The sequence below is a fragment of the Salvelinus sp. IW2-2015 genome, linkage group LG18 (genome assembly GCF_002910315.2).
Source record: "Salvelinus sp. IW2-2015 linkage group LG18, ASM291031v2, whole genome shotgun sequence".
NCBI lineage: Eukaryota > Metazoa > Chordata > Actinopteri > Salmoniformes > Salmonidae > Salvelinus > Salvelinus sp. IW2-2015.
In genome coordinates, this window is record NC_036858.1 from 38,666,408 (window position 1) to 38,680,977 (window position 14,570).

The 14,570-nt window shown below is 42.4% G+C and overlaps 1 protein-coding gene across 2 annotated transcripts in view; it reads right to left on the bottom strand.

Moving 5' to 3' along the window:
• The window catches only part of LOC111977925 (cGMP-dependent protein kinase 1-like), a 193,314-nt gene that overhangs the window by 65,637 nt on the left and 113,107 nt on the right, over positions 1–14,570 (bottom strand). The window lies entirely within an intron of this gene.

A 14,570-nucleotide genomic window follows, 5' to 3' on the forward strand; every position in this document is an offset into this window, starting at 1 on the left:
TGTCAAACGATGTTTACAATCATTCCTTAGGGTCTTTTTATAATAAATCTTCAATAATATTCCAACCGGACAATAGCGTATTCATTACAGAGGAAAAAGAAGGAACGGCGCTCCCGCGTGACCGCGCAGTAAACAACTCATTGGCCACAGCTTAGTCCACTTGTTGAAACAGCTCTTATTCGACCCCCTTCCACAATAGATGCCTCAAACAACTTTCTAAAGACTGTTGACATCTGCTGGAAGCCTTGGGAAGTGTAATCTGGCCCCATGGACACAGCATATTGGATAGGCAATCACTTAAATGAAACTACGAACCTCAGATTTCCCACTTCCTGGTTGGATTTGTCTCAGGTTTTCGCCTGCCATATGAGTTATGTTATACTCACAGACATTATCTTAACAGCTTTGGAAATGTTAGAGTGTTTTCTATCCACATCTACTACTTATATGCATATCATAGCTTCTGGGCCTGGGTAACATGCAGTTTACTCTGTGCACCTTATTCATCCAAGCTACTCAATACTGCCCCCCTTTCCCAACGAAGTTAAACAGGTCAACATTCACAAGGCTGCAGMGCCAGACGGATTACCAGGACGTGTACTGCGAGCATGCACTGARGAACTGGCAAGTGTCTTCACTGATATTTTCAACCTCTCCCTGTCTGAGTCCGTAATACCAACATGTTTCAATCAGACCACCATAGTCCCTGTGCCCAAGAACACTAAGGTAACCTGCCTAAATGACTACCAACCCGTAGCACTCACGTCTGTAGCCATGAAGTGCTTTGAAAGGCTCACATCAACACCATTATTCCAGAAACCTTAGACCCACTCCAATTTGCATACCGCCCTAACAGATTCATAGATGATGCAATCTCTATTGCACTCCACACTGCCCTTTCCCACCTGGACAAATTAAATCAAAGTTTATTTGTCACGTGCGCCGAATACAACAGGTGTAGTAGACCTTACAGTGAAATGCTTACTTCCAGGCGCTAACCAATAGTGCAAAAAAAGGTATTAGGTGAACAATAGGTAAGTATAGAAATAAAAGCAACAGTAAAAAGACAGTGAAAAGAGTAGCGAGGCTATATACAGTAGTGAGGCTATAAAAGTAGCGAGGCTACATACAGACACCGGTTAGTCAGGCTGATTGAGGTAGTATGTACATGTAGATATGGTTAAAGTGACTATGCATATATGATGAACAGAGAGTAGCAGTAGCGTAAAAGAGGGGTTGGTGGGTGGCAGGACACAATGCAGATAGCCCGGTTAGCCAATGTGCGGGCGCACTGGTTGGTCAGGCCAATTGAGGTAGTATGTACATGAAAAGGAGCACMGTCACGTGTGCTCCCTCCCCGGCCTCGAGGTACCCAGGCTGCTCGTTATGGCGCACACCTGTCACCATCGTTACGCGCACCTGCACGTCATCAGACTCACCTGGACTCCATCACCTCCCTGATTACCTTCCCTATATATGTCACTCCCTTTGGTTCCTTCCCAAGGCGTTATTGTTTCTGTTCCAGTGTCATGTCTGTGCGTTGTTCGTGGTTTCTTGTTTTGTATTACGTTACGTTTATTTATTAAAACACTCACTCCCTGAACTTGCTTCCCGACTCAGTCTATGACTTGGGTGGCTGGAGACTGACAATTTTTAGGGCATTCCTCTGACACCGCCTGGAATAGAGGTCCTAGATGGCAGGAAGGTCAGCCCCAGTGATGAACTAGGATGTATGCACTACCCTCTGTAGCGCCTTGCAGTCGAATGTCAAGCACTTGCCATACTAAGCGGTGATGCAARCAGTCAAGATGCTCTCAATGACACAGCTGTAGAACTTTGAGGATCTGTGGGCCCATGCCAAATCTTTTCAGCCTGCTGAGGGACAAGAGGCGTTGTTGTMCCCRTTTTACGACTGTCTTGGTGTGTTTGGACTAGGGCCACGTTGTGTTAATAAAAGATAGGGAGTYCCTCCGCACGTTGTCTCTCTCCTCTCTGCTGCAGCTAAAGGCAAGTGTTTATTGCGTTGTCCTTGCTGAAGCTGCAACGTAGATTTAGCCATTCATTTCTTACTTGTTTCTCTGACTGCAAAGTTCTGTTAACAAAATCCCTCATTTATTTAGGAAAAACATTCCCTATTCCCTCAACCCTTGCGCTCTACACGTGAAACATGTATGCATCACATGCATTTGACCAAAAGGGCCTGACTTATAGCCTATCCTAATCACATCAATTCATTGGTGGAAACTAAACTCAGAACACCGTAACACATGTGACAGCAAAATTGATGTTTTAGGATGTGAATAAAAAACTCGAAACGGGCAAGTGTTTACTGGTTGCTCAGGAGGGAAAGAGGAAGTCAGATCTGTGGACATATGACTTGTGGAAACTAATGGAGATCAAAATGGGGGTATAAGAGCAAGAGCTGCTGGAGTATTATGTGTGCCAAACAGGTGCTGTTATTATGTTTTCTGACCATTTGAAAGAGTGTAAACAATGGTAAATAAATTATAAGTGTATCAGAGAGCCTTTATTACAGCAAAGACTAAAAACTGCTGCATACATTCGTAAATTGTGGTTTGTTGTTTAGGCAAATTTTTATTATTATTAATATTGTTATTTTATTTTTAAACTAAAATGCCTGATTGCATTTCAAAGAATAAATGAGATGTATGCTGTGTGATTACATGAATGAATGAATGAATGAATGAATGAATGAATGAATGAATGAATGAATGAATGAATGATTAATTGATTGATACAGTAGCCTATATAGTGCATTCGGAAAGTATTCAGACCCCTCGACTTTTTCCACATTTTGTTACGTTACAGCCTTTTTCTAAAATGGATTAAATAGCTTTTAAAATTAGCTACACAAAATAACCCATAATGACAAGGCAAAAAGAGGTTTTTAGAAATTTTAGCAAATGTATTAAACATTTTAAACTGAAATATCACATTTACATAAGTATTCAGACCCTTTAAATCAAATTGTATTTATTATATGAGCCGAACACAACAGATGTAGATCATACAGTGAAATGAGACACTTTACTCAGTACTTTGTTGAAGCACCTTTGGCAGCGATTACAGCCTGTATTTGGGAGTTACTCCCATTCTTCTTTGCAGATCCTCTCAAGCTCTGTCAGGTTGGATGGGGAGAGTCGCTGCACAGCTATTTTCAGGCCTCTCCAGAGTTGTTTGATTAAGTTGAAGTCCGGGCTCTGGCTGGGCCACTCAAGAACATTCAGAGACCTGAAATGTCCCGAAGCCACTATTGCATTGTCTTGGCTGTGTGCTTAGGGTCATTGTTCTGTTGGAAGGTGAACCTTRGCCCCAGTCTGAGGTCCTGAGCARTCTGGAGAATGTTTTCATCAAGGATCTCTGTACTTTGCCACGATCCTGACTAGTCTCCCAGTCCCTGCCGCTAAAAAACATCCCCACAGCACGATGTTTCGACCGTCATGGTTCACCGTAGGGATGGTGCCAGGTTTTCTCTAGACGTGACATTCAGGTCAAKGTGTTCAATCTTAAAAAAACTATATATATTTAACCTTTATTTAGCTAGGCAAGTCAGTTAAGAACAACATTTTATTTTACAATGACGTCTACCCCGACCAAACCCTCCCCTAACCCGGACAATGCTTGGCCAATTGTGCGCCGCACTATGAGACTCTCGATCACAGCAGGTTGTGTTACAGCCCGGGATCGACACCAGGGTCTGTAGTGATGCCTCTAGCACTGAGATGCAGTGCCTTAGACCGCTGCGCCACTCGGGATCCCAGAGAATCTTGTTTCTCATGGTCTGAGAGTCTTTAGGTGCCTTTTGGCAAACTCCAAGCAGGCTGTTATGTGCCTTTTATTGAGAAGTGGCTTSCGTCTGGCCACTCTACCATAAAGGACTGAGAGATGGTTGTCCTTCTGGAAGGTTCTCCAATCTCCACAGAGAAACTCTAGAAGTCTGTCAGAGTGACCATCGGGTTCTTGGTCACCTCCCTGACCAAGGTCCTTCTCCCCCGATTGCTCAGTTTGGCCGGGCGGCCAGCTCTAGGAATAGTCTTGGTGGATCCAAACTTCTTCCATTTAAGAATGATMGAGGCCACTGTGTTCTTGGAGACCTTCAATGCTGCAGAAATGTTTTAGTACCGCACCCCAGATCTCTTCCTCGACACAATCCTTGGAGCTCTACAGACGATTCCGTCGACCTCATGGCTTGGTTTTTGCTCTGACATGCGCAGTCAACTTATATAGACAGTTGTGTGCCTTTCCAAATCATATCCAATCAATTGAATTTACCACAGACAGACTCCAATCAAGTTGTAGAAACATCTCAAGGATGATCAATGGAAACAGGATGCCCCTGAGCTCAATTTCGAGTCTCATAGTAAAGGGTCTGAATACTTATGTTACAAATGTATTTCTGTTTTTTATTTTTAATACATTTGCAACAATTTCAGAAAAACAGTTTTCACTTTGTTATGATGGGGTATTGTGTATAGATTGTTGAATTAAACAAAAATATGTAATCCATTTTAGAATGAGGTTGTAACGTAAGAAAATGTGGAAAAAGTCAAGGAGTCTAAATACTTTCTGAAGTCACTGTAAATATCATTTGGCTGTCCATGGTACTGATTTATGTGTGTGTGTGTGTGTGTGTGTGTGTGTGTGTGTGTGTGTGTGTGTGTGTGTGTGTGTGTGTGTGTGTGTGTGTGTGTGTGTGTGTGTGTGTGTGTGTGTGTGTGTGTGTGTGTGTGTGTGTGTGTGTAATAGCGTGCACAAATTACTGTACTGTGTGACTTGTTAAGCACATTTTTACTCCTGAACTTATTTATGCTTGCCATAACAAAGGGGTTGAATATATATAGTATATATATTTTTGTAAATTTCAACCAACCCACCCCAATAAAATATGGTCCGGCCCTTTTAAAGATAAAATATGAATATACAAGTTTTGCAAGTTTTAAATCACACATTATCAACATAGTGTTGCTGAAAATGTGCAGTTCTGTTTTCTGGGTCACGGAACAAAACATATTGGGTGGGAGTCCCTTGAACTATTCATCTCTTGTCAAATATTCTCTGCTGTGCTACAAAGTGTAATGAAGTTGAAAATAACTCTAGTATCTTTTATACACAGCCCCTCTCTGGTCCCATATGGCTCAGCTTGGCTTTGAAAAGCTGCATGGCACCAGCATTATAATGAGCTGTGACAAATGCCCCTCATATCAGTTTCACGGGAACAAAGACAACCACAAGAAAAGACACATAAATAAGGTACTTTGTGAATTTCCTTACACAGGTCAAGTCCCATAATCCTGTACTATCCACTGGAAGGAGAACAATAGTGTGTATCTTTCTCAGCAGTGAAAAGAGACACACAGGATACAACTGCATCTGAAACACACACATCTGAAAAAGGGCTCCTACAAAGGATGGATGACAATTGTTCATATCTGTCTCGAAGGACCATGAAAAAAAGTGCCACCTTTAACCGGTCTCATTAGGAAAAAAAGACCAGAGTTCCTGGTTACAGAGAGGCCACAGAGTTTATGAGCCTAGACTCATGGGCACTGCTTTCTGAAGAAGAAAGTGATAGTTAGAAAGTCACACTTTGTAAGGGGGCTCAGGGTTTTCTACATCAGCCGTACCCCACTATTATAATGGAGGATAGAATGACTGTATTTCTCTTACTATGTTTCTCTGATTAACACTCTTCGAAAGAAAAGTTCCAAAAAGGTTATTTGGCTGTCCCTATATGATAACCATATTTGGTTCCAGCTAGATCCCTTTTGGCTTCCACATAGAACCCTCTGTAGACAGCAGCTGTATCGGTATAATATCACTAAGGAAGCCAAGTCAGTAAAAACTCCATATTACAACTTATGTTGTGAAATTTGCGTTGTTTGCTCTGTAACCCATTTGTTCATATGCCACTGTGATATACATTAAGGCTTTGACAACAAAAAGACAACAGTCACAAAGTGGCAGAATAAATTCAACTACACATATGTTTGCTTCATCACAAAACCGGAGCAACATCTATCCAGTGAAGTCCACAAAGSAAATGTTGCATGTAACAAATAGTTATATGACCTGCTGCATAGTCAAGCAAGGTTTCAACAGTTTACTGAACAACTACTGATTTAGAATCACGGAGAGTTACCGCAAGTCAGCACAAAGACAACAGGAGCACTGTCTTCGCTATTCCAGCACCATTTCAACTTAAACATTTAAACATCATCAAATCTACAAAGCTATATACTGTATGCTTAGTTTAATACATTCAAAACAAATGTAAAGATATCAAAAAACAATTCTCTGTTGAAGGCCGATACGTAAAGCTTAATAAAAAGCAGTGACARTAGCAAGAGCAATGTGCGGGTTTCTTATTTTTTCTCATCTTAGTTTAATATACTGAAAACAAATTGTAAACAATTTAGTCCAATCAGTATTGCTAAATATTGTGTGGCCTTCGATGGTACTGATTTCTGTGTGTGTCTGTGTGTGTGCGTACGTACGTGCGTAAGTAAACGTTTTTTTTGACTCACCCTACTTGTAGACTAGTTGAACGCGCAATCCTCCTCTCTTTCATGTTGGCAAAACTATCCATGGCTCTGTCGTACAGTACGCTTTAAGTTTTTGTTGTTAAAGGCTACCTAGCTAAAATGCTTGCTAGCCTAACTTCCTCGCATGGGTAACAATGAACCAGCTAAGTTAGCTAGCTAGTTAACGTGAGCCTACTAGGCTACACCTAGGCTATATATTGAACTATTGGCCTGTACAGAGAATTAAGTCAAAACCAAATCCAAATCCCCATCTCCATCCATGGCTTAGGAAAGGCCGATTTAGCAAGCTAGCTATTGCAGGACATCAACACAAGCAGACCAGAAACTGACACATTTTGCTTAGGATGTGATTTGATTGGTGTTAACCCAAATTCAAACTGGCCTCCCTTGGGGAGAGTTTTGTTGCGCATGAAAAACCAACAGTTGATCTCAGCTAATCCTTTTTATTAAGGGAGGCCAAATGCTTGCTGGCATCAATCAATCAAATGCTAGGGTGGCAACATGTCATACTCTTTTGTTCCAGACAGCATCAGATACATCGGCTACACAGACAGAGGGGCGCAGTGAACAGACAGAAAATTATTAAAACACAGAGAGACGCAAGAGACAATATTTATTTATTATTATTTATTTTATACAGAACTATCTGTAGAAAGGGTTCTACATGGATCCCAAAGGGTTCTTCAAAGGGTTATCCTATTGGGAGAGTCGAGGAACCCTTTAGGATTCTAAGGTTCTAGCTCCTTTCGTACCTCTCTATCCCCCCCTCCCCTCTCTCTTCCAAATGTTTCTCTCTCTCTCTCCATCCCTCACTCTGGAGGCCCATTTCCCCTCATCATACTCTATAATTATATCACTGTCGCATGGAAAGGAAAATGTGTTGGAATACTGAAGGAATGTTAATTAACACCTGTCTTTTATCTAAACTTTCTCAGCGGTGGTTATTAGGGTATTAGCTACTCTGAGAATTATTATGAAGCCCTCTCTATAATTAACCTGAGGTTAGTTAGGTAGCTCTGAGAGGACGAGGGGCTTGTCTGTCTCAACTGCTGCTGCTGGGCACAAAATTTGGTCTGAACATTCACAGTGAGAAGTGACATGCTGTTGTACAATTGTAGTGTGACATTGAAGAGATTCAAACACACGTACAGTATATACTCAGTTTATTAGGTACAGCAATCTAATACCGGGTCGGACCACCCTTTCCCTCCAGAACAGAGTTCTTGGAAACATGGTATCAAGGGACCTAACCTGTGCCAGGAAAACATTCGCCACACCATTACACCACCGTCACCAGCCTGTACCGTTGACACCTGGCAGGATGGGGCCATGGYCTTATGCTGCTTATGCCAAATCCTGACAACTCGATATAAGGAAGGTGTTCCTAATGTTTTGTAAACTTAGTGTCACTGTTGTTATATGTGTATCCTCATTCACGCTTGACTTCAGTCACTGTTACTCTACCCACAAGCAAGCACACAAGGCCCTCCATTGTCCCTCATTAGGCAAATCACATCATACATCTATACTCCTGGTTCCTGTTTACAAATCGAAGCTCAAACAGGAACTACCCATGACTCGCTCCGTTGAGAAATGGTCATCAGAATCAGAGATTATGCAACAGGACTGATTTGCTAGCATTGATTGGAATATGTTCCCGAGACTCCGCCGATAACATCGACGAGCTAACCACCTCGGTCACTGGCTTCATTAGGAAATGCTTCAGCGACGTTGTCGCCACAGTGAAGGTTCGCTGCATCCCCAATTAAAAGTCCTGGATTAACATAGAGGACAGGGTTACCACACACAAGGCTATTGTAGACAACCCTGAGCCTACGGCTAAAGACTGGAACACATACAAGAAGTCCCGCTACGACCTCAAAAGAGTCATCAAACAAGCAAAAGGACAATATAGGAATAAGGGGGAATCATATTACATAGGCTCTGATGCATGCCGCATGTGGCAGGGGCTACAGTCCATTARGGATTACAAAGGAAGACCCAGCCGTGATCTGCCCAATGATGCCTCTCTACCAGATGAACTCCATGCGTTTTATGCACGCCCGGACAATAACAACACAGTGCCGCGCATGAGGGCCGGCGCTGACACAGAGGACTGGGTGATCTTGCTCTCTGAGGCCGACGTGAGTAAGGTCTTTAATCAGGTCAAAACTCGCAAGTCCGCAGGTCCGGACGGTATTCCAAGGTGCTTTCTCAGAGCATGCGCAGAACAGCTGGCACCAATATTCACTGTCYTTTTCAACCTCTCCTTGTCTCAGTCTGTAATCCCCACATGTCCTAAACTGACCACCATCATTCCTGCTCCCAACAACTCGAAGGCTTCATGCCACAATGACTACCGACTTGTAGCACTCATCTGTAATCATGAAGTGTTGGTTATGGCACACATCAACTCCATCATCCCAGAAACCCTAGACCCACTCCAAATTGCATACCACCCCACCAAATCATAGATGATGGAATCTCAATTGCACGCCACACTGCCCTCAACACCAAAATAAGAGGAATACTTATGTGAGAATGTTGTTCATTGACTCCACCTCAGTGTTCAAGACAATTGTCCTCTCCAAACTCATCACCAAGCTTAGGACCCTGGGACTGAACACCTCCCTCTGCAACTAGATCCTGGACTTCCTTACAGGCCAACCCCAGGTGCTGAGGGTAGGAAATATCACCTCCGCCACCGTGACCCTTATCACAGGGGCCCCACAGTGGTGTTTACTTAGTTCCCTCCTATACTCCCTGTTCACCCACGACTACGTGGCCATGCACGACTCATACACTATCATCAAGTTTGCTGACGACACAACGGTGGTAGGCCTTATCACTGGCGATGATGAGACAGACTACAGGGAGGAAGTCAGTGACCTGGCAGTGTGGTTCTGGGAGAACAACCTCTCCCTCAACATCAGTAAGACCAAGGAGCTGATCATGGACTACAGGAAACGGGGGGACAAGCATGCCCTCATTCACTTTGACGGTGCTACAGTCGAGTGGGTCTAGAGCTTCAAGTTCCTCGGTGTCCAAATCACTAAGGACTTAAAATGGTCCACACGTGCATAGTTGTAAAGAAGGCGTGACAGCGCCTCTTCCTCCTCAGGAGGTGGAAAAGGTTTGGCATGGACCCTCAAATCCTCAAAAAGTTCTACAGCTGTACCACTGAGAGCATCGTGACTGGCTGCATCACTGCTTGGTATGGCAACAGCACCGCCCTTGATCACATGGTGCTACAGAGGGTGGTGCGGAAAGCCTAGTACAGTGGCTTGCGAAAGTATTCACCCCCCTTGGCATTTTTGTTGCCTTACAACCTGGAATTAAAATAGATTTTTCGGGGATTTGTATCATTTGATTTACACAACATGCCTACCACTTTGAAGATGCAAAATATTTTTTATTGTGAAACAAACAAGAAATAAGACAAATAAACTGAAAAATTGAGCCGTGCATACCTATTCACCCCCCCCCCCCCAAAGTCAATACTTTGTAGAACCACCATATCCCAAGTCTCTTATATGTCTCTATGAGTTGGCACATCTAGCCACTTAGACTTTTGCCCATTCTTCAATGCAAAACTGCTCCAGCTCCTTCAAGTTGGATGGGTTCCGCTGGTGTACAGCAATCTTTAAGTCATACCATAGATTCTCAATTGGATTGAGGTCTGGGCTTTGACTAGGCCATTCCAAGACATTTAAATGTCTCCCCTTAAACCACTCAAATGTTGCTTTAGCAGTATGCATAGGGTCGTTGTCCTGCTGGAAGGTGAACCCCCGTCCCAGTCTCAAATCTCTGGAAGACTGAAACAGGTTTCCCCTCAAGAATTTCCCTGTATTTAGCGCCATCCATCATTCCTTCAATTCTGACCAGTTTCCCAGTCCCTGCTAATGAAAAACATCCCCACAGCATGATTCTGCCACCACCATGTTCCACTGTGGGGATGATGTTCTTGGGMTGATGAGGAACTCTTGGGTTTGCGCCAGACGTAGCGTTTTCCTTMATGGCCAAAAAGCTACATTTTTGTCTCATCTGACCAGAGTACCTTCTTCCATATGTTTGGGGAGTCTCCCACATGCTTATTGGCGAACATCAAACGTGTGTGCTTTTTTTTATTATTTAAGCAATGGCTTTTTTCTGGCCACTCCTCCGTAAAGCCCAGCTCTGTGGAGTGTACAGCTTAAAGTGGTCCTATGGATAGATACTCCAATCTCCGCTGTGGAGCTTTACAGCTCCTTCAGGGTTATCTTTGGTCTCTTTTTTACCTCTCTGATTAATGCCCTCCTTGGCTGGTCTGTGCGTTCTGGTGGGCGGCTCTCTCTTGGCAGGTTTGTTGGGGTGCCATATTCTTTCCATTTTTTAATAATGGATTTAATGGTGCTCCGTGGGATGTTCAAAGTTTCTGATATTTTTTTATATCCCAACCCTGATCTGTACTTCTCCACAACTTTGTCCCTGACCTGTTTGGAGAGCTCCTTGGTCTTCATAGTGCCGCTTGCTTGGTGGTGCCCCTTGCTTAGTGGTGTTGCAAACTCTGGGGCCTTTCAGAACAGGTGTATATATACTGAGATCATGTGACAAATCATGTGACACTTAGATTGCACACAGGTGAACTTTATTTAACTAATTATGTGACTTCTGAAGGTAATTGGTTGCACCAGATCTTATTTAGGGGCTTCATAGCAAAGGGGGTGAATACATATGCACGCACCACTTTTCTGTTTATTTATTTTTTGAATTTTTTGAAACAACTTATTTTTTCATTTCACTTCACCAAGTTGGACTGTTTTGTGTATGTCCATTAACTGAAATCCAAATAAAAATACATTTTAATTACACGTTGTAATGCAACAAAATAGGAAAAACGCCAAGGTGGGTGATAACTTTTGCAAGGCACTGTTCATCACTGGGGCCGAGCTCCCTGCCATCCAGGACCTCTATATCAGGCGGTGTGAAAGGAAGGCGGGGAAAATTGTGAAATACTCCGGCCACCTAAGCCATAGACTGTTCTTTCTGCTTCCGCAAGYCAAGCAGTACTGGTGCATTAAGTCTGACACCAACAGGCTCCTGAACAGCTTCTATCCCCAAGCCATAAGACTGCTAAATTGCTAACAAAATGCCTACACGGACTATCTGAGTTGACCCTTCTATTGTATGTGTTATTTTTGCACTGTCTCTATGACTCCAGGACTTTACACACTCACTCAAATGACATATATCAACACACACACACACCACACACACACACACACACACACACACACACACACACACACACACACACACACACACACACACACACACACACACACACACACACACACACACACACACACACACACACACACACACACCACACACACACACACAACACACACACACACACACACTTAATTTGCTCACACAAATAGCATGCACCCACATTATAACTGACTCTACACACACAGGCACAAGCACGCACACACACACACACACACACACATACACATACAATCATCACATAAGCTGCTTCTACTCTGTTTATCTTATATCTTGATGCCTAGTCACCTTACCGATATACAGTACATATCTACCTCCATCACTGCAGTATCCCTGCACATTGTAAATATGGTATTGGAACTGACCCTGTATACATTGCCTTCAGAAAGTATTCATACCCCTTGTCTTATTCCACATCTTGTTGTGTTACAGCCTGAATTCAAAATGGATTCAATTGATATTTTTTTCTCTCACACATCTACACACAATACCTCATAATGACAGTGAAAACGTATTTAAAAAAAAAAAAAATCACATGTATTGAAAATGAAATACAGAAATATCTAATTTACATAATTATTCACTACCCTGAGACAATACTTTGCAGGAGCACCTTTGGCAGCGATTACAGCTGTGAGTCTTCCGGGTAAGTCTATAAGAACTTTCCACATCTGGATTGTGCAACATTTGCCCATTATTCTTTTCAAAATTCTTTAAGCTCTGTAAAATTGGTTGTTGATCATTGCTAGGCAACTATTTTCAGGTCTTGCCATAGATTTTCAAGTAGATTTAAGTCAAAACTGTAACTCGGCCACTCAGGAACATTCACTGACTTCTTGGTAAGCAACTCCAGTGTAGATGTGGCCTTTTAGGTGTTTTTTAGGTTATTGTCCTGCTGAAAGGTGAATTAATCTCCCAGTGTCTGGTGGAATGCAGACTGAACCAGGTTTTCCTCTAGGATTTTGCATGTGGTTAGCTCCATTCTATTAATATATTTTTTCTTAACGATTACAAACATACCCATAACATGATGCAGCCACCGGTATGCTTGAAAATTTTAAGAGTGATACTCAGTAATGTGTTGTATTGGATTTGCCCCAAACATAACACTTTGTGAATTTCTTTGCCACATTCTTGCAGTATTACTTTAGTGACTTGTTAAAGTTTCAGCTTTGATAATGGAAATACCTTTTAGACAAGGAAAATGCTGAACAATTTGGTGGTATGGTAAAGTTGGGGGAAAACGTCTTAGTATGAAAGGGATATCAGTCTTGTCTCAGGGGAGCATCTTACAGGGCATTTACCATAGGMCCAATGGTTTGTCTGAGAGCCGTGGGGTGTAAAAGACTAAGAGGCTTAATCTCCCCAAAGTCATTAATAACTCAAGTCTTATTTGATTACATCTGCATGAGTTCTTTGGAGTGTGAGACAGGCCATTTCGACCAGGCAAAGTAGGACAGAGCACAAAACAAAACAACCTATTTGGAAAAACGGAAGCATCTTACTAAAGATGCACGCTGAAATATGGGTTATAGCCTCAAAGAATGGATTGACTATTTGTTGAAAAATACGGATGGTAATACCTGAACTGCAAGAAAGTGTATTAAGATTAATTTGTGACCAGAAACTAATGTGTAACCTGTGATATACTGTATATGCATTGCTCCCACTTTCATGCATTGGTGTCAGTGGTAGTTTTATGGGACAAAATGATGCACTTAAACTTAATCATAATTTAAATTTACTTGATACGTAATAACACACGACTGAGTAACTAAATCAGATGCAAGAGGCAGACATTATCTCATAGCGGCCAATGTTCTCCCTATGTGGGAGAGAGGAATCCATGTCCCTACAGTGGGGTAGCTGCTAGAGAAAATATACCATTGTTCTTCATCCTACCCACCACCCACACCCACCAACCTCACCAGGTTCAGAATACAAAACACTACCCTTCAACACAACATCACATCCAACTTTTTCTATACCAAAATTACGATACTACATACCGCACAATACATCAAGCTACCCAGGTGATAATGTATGCCGGAGAGTGCAAACAAGCTAGCTGTTAAAAAAGTTGTTCGTTTGGTAATGGTAACACTGTTCACTCAAACCAGTGCTAATGTATGCAAAATAATACAGGGAAGTCTTTCGCCTGAGCTGAAGTAATTCTGGCTTGCCCAGTAGACATGTTTGTCACACAATGATGGTCCTACTCTATCAAACTAGTGACCGGGTTTCGATGGTAAGGCCTGTTTTTGTTTTTATTGTAGATTGAAAGATTGCACCCTTGGGATTATGTAGTCAATAAAACAAATCTTACAATATGAAACAAAAGGAAACTGAACTGGACAGTCATCGTTTTCTCACAGTGCAGGAGTTGTTTTGCTTCACATTCCGGAAACTACTATAGCCGTTGTCAGTGTTTGATTGAACAGGGCTTTGAGAGGTTTATGTGACTCTAGCCTATGCGTCATGGTGGAGACATGGCTTCAACAATCCCCTCTATAATATTAACAAGACCTCCTCTAAGCCTGTACTRATCATATAACTTTGGATATGTTTGGAAGTTCACCATAAACATTTCCCCATTAACAGGCAGAAACTACAGTAGTTCCCAGCATGCTCTGTGATTGCAGGTTGGCAATGTTATTCATGTACCAGGAATAACATTACCACACGACATGTGCGGACAAGATTGTTTTGTTTTACATTGCACAGAGTTSGACAACT